Below are 19,456 nucleotides of genomic sequence, written 5' to 3' on the forward strand. Positions count from 1 at the left end.
TAGCAATGGATGTGGATTATATGTCAGTAAAGTTGATATCCACCTAATTCAAAGTATAATTTCTTTGCATGGATTATTTTACTTTTTTAGCTTGATCTGGTTTGTTTGCTATTTCTTCTTCCTATCAAAAACTGATCTTGTCCTTTAAACAAAGGTCCATGCTGCATCTCAAAGTGGGCAAATCTCAGGATGATTTGGTGGATTATGTCTGGCATTTCTGGGACGTACTAATGGAGAAAGATGATGACTGCTCTCACAAGATGATAGTAGCTATCTTTTGGCCAAAGTTACTAACATTCCAGATTATAATCTGAGTCATTTTAATTGGATTATTATCGTCAGCACAGAATAATTTTAAGGCCGCAGTCAGAAAGGTTTAGTCAGTTGTCCAGTATCAGCTGTGATATTGCTTAGAAGTATGGCATTACAGTACATAGCAGTGACGTGTGGTGAGGTCAATGGCTGGGGAGGCACACATGTATAAAACACTTTTTTATATCAAAACTCTGGAGCATGAAAGGGAGTATGATAGGGGAGGATCTGCCTCCCCTGCATACCCTGACTCCATATCCCTGGTACATAGTAGTCAACACTCCACCTACTGTTAGAGAAGTCTGCATGCACATGGGAAGCAGATTTGTTTTTCCCACTAACAGCAATGAAAAAAAGAACTGGCCAGATTGCATGAGGGGGCACAGTTTAGTTTATTTTTAGTATGATACACTGAATATCTTATGCTGGAAAACATGGGACAATTCCGCTGTTCAGTGTAATAGCCAAGTAATTGGCCACACAAACTAGGCAGAAAGTCAACATTTGGTATGAGTGAGTGAATCACACAGAAGACAGTAATCGCAATCAGCGGGTTACAGAGGTCAAGGGTGGTCATCTTCCTGACAACTTTTTGAACATCCATGAAAAGTTTGATTGGCCCTAAAGTGACCAACACAACAAGAACACTTTGTCAATAATGACATGTGGCCAACAATACAGACAGAGCTGCCCCACCAATAGGAAGAAGTGTGTATGGTCTGGGTAGTTACTAGATTGTAATCTGCCTTGTGTGCAAAATGATAACACTGTGGGCCTGATGAGTTGAGCGATTTATTGCTACTGTGCATAAACAAAAATCCATAAAAACTGGTATAGTGCATGCAACCTATAGTATGTGTAAATTGATCTGTGTGTAAATCACTTCAGGACTGTGGAGGGTTGCAGAAGTGTCTTTTTACTACCTGCAAGTCAAACAGTTACTGATAAATCACTGCAGAAGTAGTAACAAACACTTCCCACATAAAAATCCACTTCCTGTATGACAAAGCATACATCTAAATCATTCTTAACATAAAATAAAACAATAAATGTGTGTGTGTAAGACACCGTGACAGATGTTGGATGTGGGGACTGTGCAACTAAAGAACAAAAACTGAAAAATTGGGAGATGAAGTAACATTGTGATGAAATTTTGGATTAGGCCTTAAATTCTCCCAGACCTGGTGACATACAAAGGGGCTAGTGGTGTATACAGTGTCACTATTGGACAAGGGCATGGGACTGTACTACACCCCAATAGGTGCTTATTCAGGGGACTTCCACCTCAGTTGGTGTCAGGTGAGGTGGAAGTATTGGCTCAAACATAACTAGGAGGTGGCGCATGTTGTACGCACACAAAACACTCAGATAGTACCACATAGCCTGTTAGAAATCACTCCACAGTCTCAGCCCTGTCAAACCCAACAGAAGTGTAGATGCGGATGGTCTGCCCAGGAGACAATGATTTAATGAGGAAATGTTTTATCAAAGTGGCTTTGAGCCAAAACCTGAAGTTCTTTAAAGCATCTTCCACATGTTTTCAACTTGTGGTCTAGGTTTGAACTTGCTGGTGGGAATGATGGTGCATGTGCGCCTGGACAGAAGGCATTGAGCAGGAGAGGGAAATCTATCTCTGAGTATTTCTCAAATTGACAAGTGCCATAAACACATCAGAACCTTCTCTATAACATTTGTCTAAAAGGTGCTTGGCAATACATACTGCCCTTTCTGCTAGTCTGTTGTGCTATGGATAGGGAGGACTGCTGGTGACATATGAGATGTCCCATTCACTGATGCAAGTCTGGAACTCACCACACATGAACTGCATGTCATTGTCAGTAAGTCAGTCAGTAAGTAAAGTCTGCGATGGCATCATCAAAAACCAAAAGAAAGAAGCGTTGGGGACCTTGTGCCATCACAGCCAGATTTTTGACCCCATATAAAGTGGTCTGTGTGCAAATCACCACAGGACTCCTGAGACCAGCAAGTCATACTGTAACTGAACAATCACTGCAGAAGCACTTCCTGCTAAATAAAACACTTCCTGTATGACATACAGAATACATCTACAGTGTGTACGCAGTTGCGATTGAGACACATGGAGGAAGATCAAATTGCTTTTTTGCATGCTGCTCAGTAATGGGCGCCTGACATAGCAATACATTTGTTGCTCTAATCGGGTGTGACCGCCGACATTTCTGCTCACAGCCTCCTGAGGTGAGCAGAAATGAGCAAAAAGTCTGTTTTTGGCACCCAAAAGGTAGTTTGGGCGCCCTAACCAGCACTTTAGACAGGGTTTAGCCGATTTATTCAGCTAAACCTGCTGCTTTTTGTCATGACAAGCGCAAGAATTAATGGGCACCCAAAATTATCGCTATCCCTAAAAAACAATTGAATCAGAAATGTATTGGTAATGTGTTGGGGCATTTCTGGGCTGTGACTGGGAGCTGGCTTTTACAGATGAATGGAGATGCACCTTTTTATGGGAATGTTATGGAAGTGTCAGTGGTGTGTCACTGAAGTGGTTGAATACACAGACGCTTAAATCACATATTGGAAACCAGAGCCATAACAGGGCTTAAAGGCACCCTGAGCTGGCCTGCCCCCTTAGCGCCCAAAGTCATGACATTGGGTGCCTGATGTCATTACGTCTCACAGGGAGGGCGGGACTGACAGCACCAGTACCTGCAGCGCTGACTTGGAGCATCCAGAGGACATTCCAGATCAGCTGCACAGACTGCAGGGTGCTTGTCTTGAATATCTAAAAGGACGTTACAGTGGCGCCGCAGCAGTGGTCCTGGTTGCAGGGTGCCATTCCAGGCACCCTGCTAGTCAGATGGGCCATTGGGTGGTGACTGCTGCTGCAGCACAGAGCACAGGGCTCTGTTGGTGGCAGTCGCACCTCTAGACCACAGTGCCCTGTGGGCGGCACAGCCACTCACCCAGGGCCTCTGCATATGGCTAGCAGGGTGCGTGTAATGGCACCCTGCAGCCAGAATCACTGCTTCAGGCATCCTACAGCTCTAACACCCTACACTGGCAGTGTGGCTGGCAAAGGGCGCTGAAAAGCCCAGTTACGGCCCTGGCACCTAGCATGAGGCTGTGCAAAGTGGGCATCATGGTCCTTGCACATTACAGCAAGAGAAGGGCTAATATTAGTATTAGAACTAAAGCAAAAGATGCCAAAGCTCATGCAGCAGTGTGTGACACTGAATCAGCACCTGTATACTACATTACTAATAAATAGCATTTGCCTGTGTATGAAAAGCCAAATCATTTACTGAATGCCAGCTCATTTACTATGCACAATCAAAACATGACAATAAATTGAATAATGGGGGCAATTTAATTCAGCAGGAATTGAATAGCACCGGGAGGGAGCTCCCAGAGCTTTTCAATTCAGCGCACTGTTTAGTCCAACTAATGATTTCTTCTCGCACCCAACTAATCCAACTAAAGTGTCAGCAGCGAGGCTGTTTTCTTGTTTAGTGCAGCACTAACAGCCTCGCTGCAGGCACTTTAGTCGGAGAATGCCGGTTCTCGCGAATAAACACCTAGGTTAAGTCGCAAGAACCTGCATTCTCCAACTTAACTGCTTCCTGTCAGAGTAAACCTTGCGGTGAATTGATTAGCTCCGAGAGCACCCTCCCGGCGCTGTTTAAGTCTCGGTGAATTGAAATGCCCCCAAAGTATTTATGGCAATTCATGATCAACTATCGAGGGGGAGTGTGGTAATGGAAAACTACACACACACACACACACACATATATATAAATGACAATAACACCTGTTTATCCATTAATTTTGTCATCCTCATTTCATTGTTCATAGTATTACAATTTTGCAATTATTTGCTAATATCATTCCTATATCTGTTCCATCATCATTTAATATAGTTACCAGCTCCTAACTGTGATTGTTCAAACAAAGCCTGTCAAGTGACAGTTAAGCCCCTCTCATATTTACATCTAAATCCCGGGTTTTTGCACATGAACACGCATCGATCTAGGATTTAAGTGTGAATGCAAACAACCTTTGCCAGGGTCGGGCTGAGACCTGGGAAATGACCCAGCAATTTCTCAGCTCTCATATCTGAAAGGGGTATTAGTAGCCGATTGGTTGTTTTTTTTATAACCGTCCACTATATCTCTCTCCAAGGCTTAGTACATAGACCTCTAGTAAGTACTATCACGCTTCCCTATTCAGAGCTACGGACCACAGCTCCGGTATTAACAAACCAACCTCCTATAAGAAACGCTCCATGTCTAATTACAGAGAATGTTCATTTTTATTCTAGGTTCGCTTGGTGGAGAACCGGAATTCACAGTGCAAACAAATTTTCTCACTATAGCCATGCACAGTAGTGAACGCTTAACTGTACCTCAAAATAAATAATGTAACAGCTCTGTCAGTGGCACAGCAGAACTAGTTTCCACGTAAGCTGGATGGTAAAGATAACGTGTTATTAAACATGTACCTACTGTAATAACAATGGCCTCCTCTCTCTTTTGATATGCAGTATGATATTTTAGTGCAGTGTTAAAATCCAAAAGCTTTTGATCCTTCAAGTGAAGATTTTAAAATGTCAAGAATGTTACGGTAGAGATTATAATTATCTATATATGTTTAAAAGTACATAATACTTTGTATTATCCTGATATTGGATATACTTGTTTGGAGTGGTGCAAATGAGTTTTGACATGCTTATTCATCCACTCACATGTACAAATTTGTACAGCTATAACAGTAACTTTCATATATCACAAAGCATAATTACAAATATGTGTAGATGATTTTTAACCTATTAATGCCAAACTAATGATGAAAACCAGAATGTTCATTAAGCCCAGAAAACACAGCATGCTAAAGCTAGTTGTGAGATTTATGGTTCGATCAGTAGTGCTATGGGACCATATGTAAAATCCCATGAGTCACAGGGACCAGGGCGATTCTGGTGATTTAGACCAAAAATTTAAAGCAAAAATAATTTAAAAGGCAAAACCTGGTTGAATACTGCATATATATATATATATATATATATATATATATATATATATATATATATATATCTCTTCAGAATGCTGCAAATATCCTGGATGACAAAAACAGTCTTTATAATACTACTGTGTAACAGCCTTAAATGCACATACTTACTAACTGTATGATAGGTCAATCTTTTCTATATTAAATAAACTGGAGGTTTGAGAAACAGATGTTTGATTTTAGATTAAAGGTAGGTTGGCTTAATGTGATGAATTGGGCAAACCTATTGTAGGCCAACCCAGATGATAAAATGCTAAATAAAGCTGCATACATACAACGATTTTGTTACCAACAATTTTCTGTCAGATTTTTTTAAAGTGTAATGAACGATTTTTTAGAACTACAAACGATTTTTGCATATTCCCTTAATGAAAATCATTGAGTTGACAAGTCTGACTGAACTACAAACTACAAACGTGAACGCGCATGAACGATTATGTTCATCGTTTAACTCAGAAAGTGAACGATTTTTTCAAACGATTATCATATCATATAGTTGTGTGTGTATGTAGCTTTAGACATTAATGCAGTAAGATCAGGGTTGCTTGCTGAAATCAGTAAGTGAATTAACAAATTGGAGGGGGCATTTAAATTCCTGCACTTCCCACAATGGCATGTTAGCCGTCTTCTTGCATGGTTACTGTTAATGTGGAATCCATAGTAATATGCTAAGGTATGCACAAGTGTGTATAATTTGATGAGGAGCATGAAGAAGCAGAAGGAGTGGCTCAGTTAGATGAACATAACAAGGTTATGTCCTGTATGTTGTGTACCAATGAGTAAGTATATGTGCGGCTCCTGGAAATTAGAGCTGGGGCCACTAGATAACTAAAGTTACCTTTAGAGCATACTTGCCTACTCTCCTGGAATGGCCGGAAGGCTCGAGAAGATCATTTATTATTATTATCATTGTTTATTTATATGGCGCCACAAGTCTTCCGCAGCACCTTCCAAAGTACATAAATAGATTTACAGTGACTTACAGTACAATACAATACAATACAATACATTACATTACAGGGCATGGATAATATACATTGCTGCATTCGAGACCATAACACCCAGATAAGCAACAATGCAAAGCAACCAAGTGTTAGGTGTCCTGGTAGAGAGTAAGAAGTAGATGAAGGTAGAGTAAGGAAAAGCACAAGAGGGTAGAGGGCCCCGCTCATAGGAGCTTACATTCTAAGGGGGAGATGCGGCGCTCCTGACTGCTCAGAAAAATGGGCAAGTCTCCCACACCCGCCACCAGCGCCTCTGCCCCCCCACTTACAGAGCACAAGTGGGTGGTCCGGGGGAGGGGGAATTGTGTCATTGTAGCCCTGTCCCCCACTATACAATGCCTGTTTTCTCAGCGGGGGCCATGACGACAATGATGCAAACATACTGCCACACCCCCTGCACAGTCCACCTTTGCAGCTGCCATGCCCCCTCTGTGGGATCTCACAGACAGAGAAAGTACAACTATTTTTATTATATTTTAATTATACTTTGGCAAAGTCGAGGAGGAGGGGGGTGAGGGGGCATGTACATGGGCAGATGGGGGAAATTGCGAGATACTTGTATGCATGCCTTTCCAGGAGACCAGGAGCAGAACTCGACTTTCGGGAGCCGGGGGTAGGCAAGTATGATTTTAATGAAGCAATATAAACACACCAAAATCACACTAAATGGTAGCTTAATCAATTGCCAGGTTAATTAGCAAAACACCCTGTTCAGATCTTACACACAGGGCCTTGAGAGTTAGGAACAGATTCAAATAAGAAAAATGAAATAGCCACACAAACACATAAATAAAACAAAAATTGTTTCTGGAATAAATCAAGTTGCAATGCAAGGGGTGCAAATGCATTGTTTCTGTATACATAAATATACTAATTTAGTATATACTGTAGTAAACAAATATTGGGTAATTTTTATTACACTGAAATTTAGAATTAAGCTAGGACACACGCATTTCCAACTATTAATCTCACATTTTACTTCTTCCCCACATGTAGTGTACCATGGTTTTGCCAAGCTACAAATTTTGTTTTTGCAATTTTTTTTATTTATTTGATCCTAACTCTGAATCAGGACCCCACACCCTAAGGCAGGGAAGATTTAATAGAGGAGAAGGCCCATGTGCAGGCTCCGTACGAGGCCATCTCATCTCTGGCAGCGCAGTAAACTATGGCTTTGTTATAAACATCTAACTCACTTCTACTGATGCATTAAGGGCTTGAGGCATTATGGAAATTATGGGGGAGATTTATCAAATCTTGGAGAGTGATAATGTGGTTAAGTTGCTCATAGCAACTAATCAGCTTCTTTAATTTTTCTAGCATAACCTGTAAAATAAGAGCTTAGCATCTCATTGGTTGGTATGGGCAACTTATCCACTTTATCTCTTTCTAATATTTCATAAACCTCCCCATTAAATAAGAACACTGGAGAGTCAGGGCTATACACCCAGATAAATGAGAGCAAGGAGGAGGGACTGCAGGTTGGAAACACAGCAAACAGATGTACATACAGTATGAAATTAAAAAAAAAACATAAGTCAAAAGACACATTGAAATGCAACTACTCTTTGGTTTAGTGAAGCATGAGGTTCTACACTTTGCAGGGATTCAAGTAAAAACAAGGGGTGCACACGGTTCTGCTGAGTTTCCAGGACTAGTGAATCTACCACAGTACCTGAGGTACTAACCTAAATAAATCAGGGGATTCAATATGCATAAAAAGTAAAAGAAAGGAGGAGCACTCATCAAGGTTGAAGAACCATATATCCTTTATTCAGCAACTGTCATGTTGTAACATTGACATTCTGGTCCTGAAGTGGACCTTTGTGACCTTTGTTCCTCTCACCAAATCAGTTTACCTAAGGATGTCCTCCAAAAGGTAGGCACAACAAACAATTAGCTTCTGTCATTTCAAAGACTGTGCTAGATAACGCTGACTGGTTGCGTTTTTCAACTTACTCACTTTCTCTCTCTCCAACGCTTGATACATCTCCCCTTTAAATAGTCTTGCCCTGCTCCATTCTCCTTGCCTCTGTATCTCTATTCCTGGTCACTGTCTTCTCTTGTCACTCTTACATTTTTCTCTGTCTCTCTCTCTCTCAAAGGCTCTCTCTATTACTGTGCAATGGCGTTCTCTCTCTCTAATCAAAGCCTTAAACGGTCACTCCTCCAACTGCTCTTTTTTAAATCACCTTTATTGAAATTGGCCTCTACACCCCTTCCAAAATGTAAACTTCAGATATCACAAATGCTCTTAAATGGCCAAGTCAAAGTCCAGATCAATCCAATTGAGAATCGTTGGCACCATCTGAAATTTGCAGTCCACAAGTGTCATCCAACCAACATGAACAACCTGGATCAAATATGTAAGAAAGAGTGGATAAATCATTACCAAGCAGTGTGTAAACTTACCCCAACAGACTTAAAGCTATATTGCAGCAAAAGGTGGTTCTACTAAGTACTAGTCTGCAGAGGTTAAATCAGGTGTGTATCTATAATAGGTGCAGGGTGTTTGGTGCACACGGGCCCCTGGGTCCAAGTGGGCCCACCCTGCACCCATTTATTCAATATTTACCTCTCCGGAGTCCTGCGTCAGATGTAGCAGTGCAGTTCAAATCACCAGCAAAATGGCTGCCGCTCCATTTCCCCAGTGACCTGTGCATGGACAGTAGACTCTGGCACACCACTAGAGTGTGCTAGTGTCCAAAGTCTACTGCTGCGCTCAGTGCGCTGCCGGCCGCTAGGTAGAGAGGAGGGGGCCCTGGACGGTGACTGCACACGGGCCCCATTGTCTCTTAATACTCCTCTGGGTTAAATACTTGTTAAAAATAAAATCTACAAATAACGAATTAGGAGTTTGATAATGTACATTAAGAGCTTACTAGTTTATAATGAAAATACTGCTACAATGTGTGTAATACTGGTCAACACTAGAACAATAATCTTTTAGTGTATGGAAGCAAACGCTATACTGTTTGCTCCCAAACACTAAAAAAATGGGTGAAAAGCAGTCTTTCCAACTAGCAGGAGAATTTATTTATTTTTTTTAAATGCAGATTTAAATTTAATTTAAATTCTAGCCAGCATGGTCACTTTCAGCCAAATGCTGATTACCCCCCAAATCAGGGAGAAAACTGACATCAGGTTAACTATCACTATCCTGGGCTGCTGAAACCATAGAGGGGTTCCATGCAGCATTGAAATCTCCCCACCATACTTTCCGACAGCCATAGGCAAGTTGAAACCAGGACTGGGTTTTCCCAGGTGAGTGTGGCCAGAAAATAAGAAAGTGCAGAGCCCCTTGGGCTTTAGGCACAGGGGTAATAAAGGATTAAAAATAGAAGAAAAATAAAACATTTTGTCTATAGCAAACTACATGTACCAATTTAGCCCGGCTGTCAAAAATGGTTACCAGGGCAAGCTGAATGCTGGGTGACTGGACGTTTTACATATTGACGAGTCCCGAACCTGATTTGTAATCAATTGAGCACCGACTCCCAGTGAGGCTGTGGGGCAAGCGGCCAGCTTAGCAATGGACTTAGGGGCATATGTATCAAAGCTTGATGTGAGATAAATATCACCAACCAATCAGCTTCTAACTTACATTTTGCAGGCTGTGTTTAAGAAATGATAGTTTGGAGCGGATTGGTTGGTGATATATATTTCACAATTTTATCTCACACCAAGCTTTGATACATATGCCCCTTACTGTGGATTCCGGCCAGATGCTAAGCACTGGCGGTTTGTGCATTGAGATCTGTTAGCCTCTAGCCGGCTTTGAGGCATATTAATAATATATACTCACACAGTGAAAATGACTGAGAAGCCCTTTTAAGTGTTCCCCATATATTTGTGAATTCCCACTTGTGGACCAGACTCAATATACACTTAAAAGAAATGTGCAATAAGGACATATGAAACTAGTGAACTCAGAAGCTGTGGTAAAAAAATATATCAGTATTGTACTGTGCCACGAGTCAATTAAACCTAAAAAACTTTTAAGGCTACATACAGATTTAAGGCTACATACAGAAACAGTGTTTAAACATCATCTATTGCAACTCTTAAAGTTACAAAGTTGCTATGTGTTTAACTGTCTGATTATGTGCTGAGGCATATGATTACAGATACCACACAGATATTTGCTCATTCACAGTTTATTATTAACAAATCTTTTATTGCTTTTGTATTTTTATATGTGACCTATTCATTGCTGATGTCCTATATACTTATAGGCACTGATTGTTTTATTGTATAAATAAAATGCAAACAATTTTCTATTGAATTTTTATGTTCTCACATATTTTTATTTTGAATTAGACTATTGTGCAGGGTGTTTCGCAACACTGTTCTTTTTCTCATTAGTATATTCCCTTTTGGCTGGCAACCATACTAACAGCAGCGTAAAACTGAGTCTTAGCATTTACTGTATATTATCCTTAATAGTGCTTGTGAGACCATATTCTTCTCATTTTAGCCCGGCTGTCAAAAATGGTTACCAGGGCAAGCAGACATTTGGAAATCCACAAAGTGGTAGCTTACCCTAATACCAGGGCCAACTAGGTCCTGTAAATTCAAATCAAAACATGTGCAGTTTAATTGAAGAGTTTTTTGGAAACCATGTCAGTATTTCCTCCTTTTTATGCACTAGTCAGAATGTGGGTGGAACCAACATTCATTTTTCTTAATTATTTTTTATCTATTTTTAACAGGAAAAAATAGGCAAACAGTGTCTTGATACTTCTGTGGCATCACAAAATATGTCAAGTGGAGTTAGCTGGTCTGATGAAAAAACTGGTTAGGTGTATGGCGCCACCAATTATTTGGTCAGAAAAGTTAGACAGTTGGTTAGTTGGATGAAAGCTGGTCTATTGTATGGTCAACTTAAGTGTCATGAGGTTGTCTTCTCATAACTATTACATAAAACTGTATATGATAAATAAATTAATGCAATACATATAAAAATGGATTACACCAAATTAAATTACAGAATTAAAAGGCAGCGCCCCCCCCCCGGCGCACCCCACCGAACGGAGTGCTGGACATTCTGTGTGGTACCAGCCAACACTGATACAGGAGGGAGAGAAGAGAGGGAATGGGCAAACACAACAATATAGAAAATAAATAAATCAAACAGCAAATACACTTTCCATTGTTTAGAGTCAGATACATTCCCAATCACAAAATTTGATCTCAAACCCACTTGCTTCTTTGCAAAATATTCAGAGTGAGCGGTATACACAAATTCCTTGCTGGGACTCCCTGCCCATCGTGCCTAGGTGAAATGAGACTAGATTACTACTGGAGGCGATGCTTAAGTGAGTATTCGTAAAATGTAGAAAAAGATAGCAGTACACCAGAGGTTCCCAAACTCGGTCCTCAAGCTCCCCAACAGTCCAGGTATTAAAGGACAACCACGCTTTGGCACAGGTGACAAATAGTACCTCAGTCAATTTGATGTAACCATCTGTGCTCAGCCATGGATAGTCTTAAAACCTAGACTGTTAAGGTGCTTTGAGGAAAGAATTTGGGAATGACTGTAGTACACAAAAGAAACATATTACAGCTAATGGTTGGATATAACAGATAATATGTACACAAGTGGATTGGTGCATCTACAATGCTCAATGAAGCATATGAACATTTTAGATATATAAAATGGTGTGGTCACATGCCTCAGGCACCACAGATGGTTTAGTGCTGTGGATCAAAGCCTATTGTCTTATATATAAAATGAATTTGTCTGTTTGTCTGTCTGTCCAGTTATGCATTCGGACACCCCAGCACAGATTGGGATGAAACCAATGTGAGGTGGTCCAGTTGGATCTTGGCCAGGTTTTAGGGGGTTTAGGGTCCTGGTCGGACCTCCCGTGGGTGTACGCTGGGCAGAACGTTGACATGGGGAGCCAATTCTGGGCCTTCCACTGGATGGATTTTGATGAACACTTCCCAGAGGGGTGGCAATTAGTCTGGGATGCCTAATTGAGTGGTTGGGGTCCCGGTCAGACTTCATGGCAGAGTGCACCAGGCAGACTTTCCTCATGGGTTTGTTGAAAGAGCTGCTAAAATGTTGACAGTTACATCCAACTCATTGATAACTTGCAGATTTAAACCTGGGCAACGCTGGGTACTTCAGCTAGTTTATAACAAAATTGTGTTGTCTTCCATCCCAATTTCCCATATGTAAGCCAATTCTTGTCAGATAATTCTCCAGGTGCCCATTAATTGATATGCTTAAAACGACAGAACATATCAAGCATATGAGATAACAGACCTCAACCCATGAAAAAGCATAGTTCGTGTATAAAATCTGTGTGACAGCTGGTAGCAAAGGAAGCAGAGCAAATCTCATGTTTTTGTAATCCAGTGTAGGGTCTGACCAGATGGGAAGACATGTAATGAGTTGGCCGGCTTAACAATTATTGCAATATTTTGGAACATTCCCTGAATTTAAATGAAATACAGTTTGGAGTGCAATTAGGTGAGTGCAAAGTATGCATTTTATATATACACACACAACAGATTTGATAAACTGGATGTGGTATGCTTTATTTACATTCATAATGTGGACATGGTCAGAATGTTGGTATGCTTAGCATGTTAACATTGATCGATACTGATAAAATGTTGACATGATAGAATGTTGACATATCTTCCCTGGTGGTCCAGTGGTGACTTACATGCTCCTGACAGCTGCAGAGGCTTCAGCAGCATCTTTCAGGTCCTAGCAATCATGTTACCATGAGCACTGGCATTCTGGTGAGTACACTGCCCTACCTAGTGCCTAAACCGTAGTCTAACCCTATCCCTACTCCTAGTACCGAACCCTAATGTTGATATTCTGAGAATATTGAAATTTCACATGTCGACATTACAGAGGTCTACATTGTAAACATGTTGATATTCGGAGAACATTTTATCAATGTCAATATCAAAACTGTCGACACTGTAGTGCCGACATTATGAATATCGACATTGTTATTGTCATCCTACAGTAATGACTGTATCCCGATAAACTAGTTTTGAAGAGTTACAACTGTAGCCTTCTGTTTTATAGCCTCACATTCTAAAAGTACTTTTTCTTATTACATATTTGAACAGCTGCAATGACCACATTTATCCATTATATAAAATATTCATACAGTCATGTCAAATTACAAACTGGTTTAGGTATATGCGCATTCCAAACCAAAATGTGACCAAGTAAGCTCTAGTTGCAGCCATCAAGTCAATTTAAATGTTTTTGTTTAGAGCTAAAATATTCTATGTTTGCATAGCACCTGTCTAAAAGTTGTCCAAAAGTAACATCTTGTTATGAGTATTACTCTATTCACACCTTTATTTTTAATACTCCCATCCTTTGGTATGAACAACAATCTAGTGTTCAAACATTCTGAATCAAACATTTATGGCCGCAAATTACTGTGTTTAAGTTGCTTAGTTATATATTTTGCTTCCTGTTGAAAATCCTTTGATTCTCTACAGTTTCCTATGATCCCGGTGAACTGTCCAATGGGTATACATGATATATGAGCACAATGGTAATTCGCTATCATTAGTTTTCTAAAAGGTTAGTTGCATTTTAATTCAGCAAATCCAGAGGTTGATAAGCTTAATAAACATGACAACCATCGACCATGTACTCTTTCTATCAGTCCAGTGAGCATGCCAACCCATTACTGTCCCTCACTGCAGTCTGTATTTATGGTATAAAATTAACAATAAATCAAATTTGTGCTGGAGTGGAAAACAGACACATATACTTTAATTGATGTGTTAAACAAAATGATTGTGTAAAAGTGACTCAACATACAATCCTGCTATGCCACCCAGTATCCAACACAAAGGACCATATATAGCCAGGTAGTAGCATGTTGGGTCAATTGTGACAGTTGTTTCATTATGTTGAACTCTGTTTTATGTTTACACCCTCCAGGTTGGCTGCCTACATCTGTCTATTTAATTTGGGAACAATTGTGAATATGGGATCTCTGGAAAGAAATTCACCTTATTTGACGTAAAAGTCATCCTTCAACAAAACAAATGTTTCCCTCTTATGACTTGGTTTGAAAACAATTCCTTTTAGGATGTCTAAAGCGGAGTACACAATATGAGATCATTCTTATGAAAGATCGTTCGGATTGTATAGTGTGTATGCCTGATCGTGCATGCACAGCAGTCGTTCATCGCATTGTCCCATCTGCTGTGCTACACAGTAGATGGGATATTGCAATGAATGAAGCCATGCTACTAAATGCAGCATGGAATGTTACATCGCACTGTTATACACCGGATTGTGTAGTATTTACATCCGGCACGGTATATCATTCCATTGTGTCATGCTGGCGCTGTTTACACACATCATATTGTGTGAACTCAGCTTAAGTTCAGGGCTGAAGTGTTTTACCTGTTAGTGGAATGATTTTCTTGCAATTTCCTTGACTAATAAAAAATACTTCACCACTGCTATCATAAATTAGGACACATTGGCCCTCATTCAGAGCCGCTCGTTAGCGGCAGTACGCTCGTTCCGAGCGATGTTTGCACATCTGCGCATGCGTACGCTTTTTAGTACGCATGCGCGAACCAGTCAGTGCGGCCGAAAATCGTTTGTACGCTATATAGCGAGTGCCTGCTATTTTGAGTGACAGAATGAGGCGTATGTGGGTGGTAACAGGGGAAGGTGCTTGAAAATGGGGAGTGGAGATCCGAACGCAGGCGTGCTTAAAGGTCAAAACGGGCGTTTTATGGGTGTGTATATTTAAAACAGCAGCGTCATTGCCCACGTCACTGGGTTATTTTAGAGCCAGAACTGCTCGCAAATTTGTGGTAGCAAACACCAACCACAAGAATAGCGAGCAGTTCATACGCTGGTCGATGTACTCGATTAATCTAATAAATAGCGGACATGACGTATGGTGCGAGCGGCCAGGGGGCGTTTTTAACAAAAAAACGAGCGTATGTTTTGCTCGTTCGTTCAGACTTAGAGGTGTGAACAGACTGCAATGTGCGTACGGATCATTTGCATAGCCACCCCTTGTTTTTAAACGAACGACCGCAAATAGCGAACGGCTCTGAATGAGGGCCATTGGTATTAAGGAATTACATTTAGAAAAATAAAAACTTGCATTAGGCAAATGGTCCATTAGGTCACTTGGCTACATATGAGGAACACTGGCAACATATGATGCAGATGTATCCTTATTGAGAGTAGAATTATCCTCCCCCATAAAGAATCTCCTTAAAAGTATTTTAGTAAAATTAAAATGTATGTTATACAAATTAATTTCCACTATTTGTCTAGACAAATATAATAATTAAATATACTTAATTTATTTTGACTGTTTAAGTTGTACTAAGCTAATCAAAGATTGATGCTGGTTGGTTGGTATGGCTTACTGCAGATAGAAACCATGAACATAAATTAATTACTGAGTAGTGTATTAAAACAAATCAGAGATGGTAAAATAATCATACTTGTCCTTCTCATTCAATATGGCAATATCCCGTGCAGGTGGAAATATGCACAAGGACTAATATTTACATATTTTTGTGTTCTTGGGGCTGCCGTGCTGAAATCAAGAAAGATGGCTACAGATGTTCAGAACAGATTGTTTGTATGTAATTTCACAACGTCTTAAACAGCAACTCTGATTTCATGCAATTCAGTGTCACATGTGTACCAAAAATAAGAAGAACATCATCCAGTTTCAAAATATCATGTGGTCACAAAAAAAAAAATACATTGATGACCGGCCAACAGATCATGACACATCTTGTGTAGTGTAACAGTCGGGATACAGTAATTCAGCAGATAACTGAATACAATTGATAAAGGCATATAAACACACACAGTGCATTGTAACTTGAAAGGGTGGGATTTGGCAGCCAGTCAATAAACAACAAAAGTTTTTCTCTGGCCAGTGACAAAAAAAAAGATCCAGTTGCAGCTAAAGAACACTTACATTGGAGGACTGAGAGAGCTTTGCTTTGCCTGATATAATGAATCTAACTGAAGTGAGGAGCAGAAATTGGCATTAACAGTGGCATAACCAAAGGGGCCAAATGGGGCACGTGCCCTGTGTGCTGTGACAGCCCCAGCAAGGTTGTGCCAGCCAGGGCATCGTACCCACACCACCCATCAACCAGAATAGCGCCGTAGCTGCCCGCCACGATTGTGCCGCCGAGCAAGGTACATGGTGCTCGGCGGCGTTACTGCAGCAGCATCTCACTTTGGTAGGGCTGCTGCCGGGAGCGTGACCGCGATGCTAGTGTCATGCTCCCTAAACTACAGCCTGCTGCCTGGCCTCACGGCTCCCAGCTGAAGGTTGGGGGGGGGGGGTGGTATAGACACACAGGGAGACATAGAATAAATGGGGAGGAAGGGACACACAAGCATTGAATGAAGGGGGGGAGACACACAGAGGCATAGAATAAATGGGCGGGAGACACACAGAGACATAGATTGAAGAGAGGAGAGACACACAGAGAGGCATAGAATGAAGGGTGGGGACACACACAGAGACATTATCAGGATCCGGCCTGGGATTGGCCTTTACTCCCCGCTGGACTGGTGTCTTTAGACTCTGACGCGTTCAGACGTCAGTGGTGGGTTATTCCTGAGGATTCTCCTCGGGGTCTGGTTGGACTTCCATGTGTGTATCCGGACTCCTGTGGTAGCAGGCATGGGTGCAGCCATGTTGGTTCATCTCACCTGACCAGTTTCCTCCAATGGCAGTCCTGCAAGTGTCCCAGCTGATCTCAGGATCCAATAACCTGCTGCCTGAGGGTATTTAGGACCGACTCCGGCAACAGGAAGTTGCCTGATCAACAATTGTCACTCTTAGTATGCAAGTAGAGTCTTGTTCCTGGTTCCCTTGGTTTTCTAGTTTTCCAGTGTTTCCTCGAGCTACAGTGCGACCACCATCCCTGCCTGTGTGCCTAGTCTCCAGTGTTTCCTTTGAGCAACAGTGCGATTACATATCTGCCTGTGAGCATTATATGTGCCATTCCTTGGTGCAAAAGTGTGTCCGCATGCCACTACCAGTGTATCCCTCGAGTGCCAATCCGCGGTGCAAAAGTGCGTCCGCATGCCACTACCAGTGTATCCCTCGAGTGCCAACCCGCAGTGCAAAAGTGCATCCGCACGCCACTACCTGTGTATTCCTCGAGTGCCACTTCCAGTGTACCTCTCGAGTGCTGATTCCAAAAGTACCTCTCCAGTGCGAATTCCGGTGTACCTCTCAACTGCTATTCCAAAGCATTTCTCAAGTGCCATCCTGTTGTGTAAAAGTGCGTCAGTTTGCTATTCCTGGAGTAGTCTTGAAGTGCCATCTTCTAGTGAAACTCCTTGTGTAACAGTGCCTTTGTTAGGCACTTCCCCTGGGCCACTGATATTTTGAGTCTCTATTCCCATGGATCTTGGATACCTGGTCAAAGGACCGAGACCTGCCTGCAGGGTGCAACTAAACCCATATCCTGCTTGGAGGGGTCACTGGAGAACACCTCCCTGCAGGTTAGACTCCACACCATTGACCAGGTCTCGACAAAGTCCAAGATCTGTGGATGAGGAGTTCTGATATCCAGGCCTCTCACCCCGAATTCTTCCAAACCCAAGATCACAAACCCTCAGTAGGGGATTCCGCAATGCCAAACCTGACAGACATAGAATGAATGGGGAGATTTTTAGTCACCGTGCCCATTTTTTTGCCGTGCACCCTCGGTGTGCGCACACAATTTAGTTAATGTGTGATGTGTGTGTGCAGGGGGGGGGGGGAAATCACCATTCTTCATCTTGCCCTGGGTGCTGAAGATCCTAGTTACACCTCTAGGCATGAATCTAAAAATCTATTTCAATGGAGCAGGTTAATGGGTTGGGTGTATCTCTGTGACATTCATTAGATCTCATACGAGTAGAATAATGTTTGAATGCCAAAGTACATAAAGAAAGAAGAACCTATCAAATACAGACCTCCATGGATCCAGTGCACAGATTTGTAAATGGGCTTTGCCAGCATCTAATGCCCCAGCCACTAGGCTAATAACCCACATAATTGAATCCAATCAAGCAGCATTTAGAGTTGAGATCTATGGATACACTGTTCAATGTTTGGTAAGTTTGGAAAAAACTGTTAAAACTGTCCAACAAAAATAGCAACTGTGGAAAATTTTCAGCTTTAACTCGGTTTTAATATTTGAGGACCACAAATTAGGGCTCAAGACCTAGCCAAGGAGATCTGTAAATCCTAGTAGTAAAAAGTAGTAAAAAAGTTGACCTGTGAAAACAGCATCATATATCTCCTGCACCTAGTGAGGGCTTCAATATCGTGCAATTGCTTTGGGGAATGAGATTTAATAATAAAATATGTTTGTACAATGTATATGTTCTGCAGCCCCAGAGATGTCACCAATTACTTCCTCCTCACATTCTGGTTATTTGTATGGATAACGAATTCAAATGTAACAGATCCATGCTGACATAGACTTGGCCTAGGTACACAACTCAAAGCTACAGTACTTTAAAGTAGGATTTATTCGATTTACAACGAGTGGAGACATTTAACTCTCTTGTGCATTTAAATGGTTTCCTAAAACTAAAGAGAAAGTTTCACAGTCCCTATGCTTAAGTGAAAACAGTCAAAGAAAAATGAGAATTGGTGCAGTGCAAAATCACAATAAAAAATTTTGACCTGCTCAATGAGGTCTAAAAAAAAGACATGCACTGGAGTTGGTTACCCACCAGCTACCTCATTTTTAGTTCAGTTCATGAGTGGTACTCTTACAGAATATAATTTGTGGTAAATTTTTTGTCATTTGAAATTTGGCTGCAGGTCGGTGCAGTGGTTAGTACATATGTCTGACTCTGACGAACTAGACACTGTGTGACATTGTAACCTCACTGTTAACACAACTACAGCCTGGGCCCTCTCAATTCTACTGCATGGAGGTGCACGGCTAGTACTCTGGAGACTGAAGGCATTTTTCTGAGATTTATGCTAATACAATCGCAATTGTGATCTCTTATGGATCAAAATTGCTAAAATATGCCAATACCTTCCAAAGCTTTGCCGAGCATAGGGACGTCCACTGCTACCTTC

At 41.3% G+C, this 19,456-nt stretch overlaps 1 protein-coding gene across 7 annotated transcripts in view; it reads right to left on the reverse strand.

Annotated features, from left to right (window-relative positions):
* Positions 1 to 19,456, reverse strand: part of MDFIC (MyoD family inhibitor domain containing) — a 176,674-nt gene that overhangs the window by 124,950 nt on the left and 32,268 nt on the right. The gene's annotated exons all lie outside the window — the stretch shown is intronic.

Source organism: Taudactylus pleione, unplaced genomic scaffold, assembly GCF_031769625.1.
Source record: "Taudactylus pleione unplaced genomic scaffold, aTauple2 ptg000041l, whole genome shotgun sequence".
NCBI lineage: Eukaryota > Metazoa > Chordata > Amphibia > Anura > Myobatrachidae > Taudactylus > Taudactylus pleione.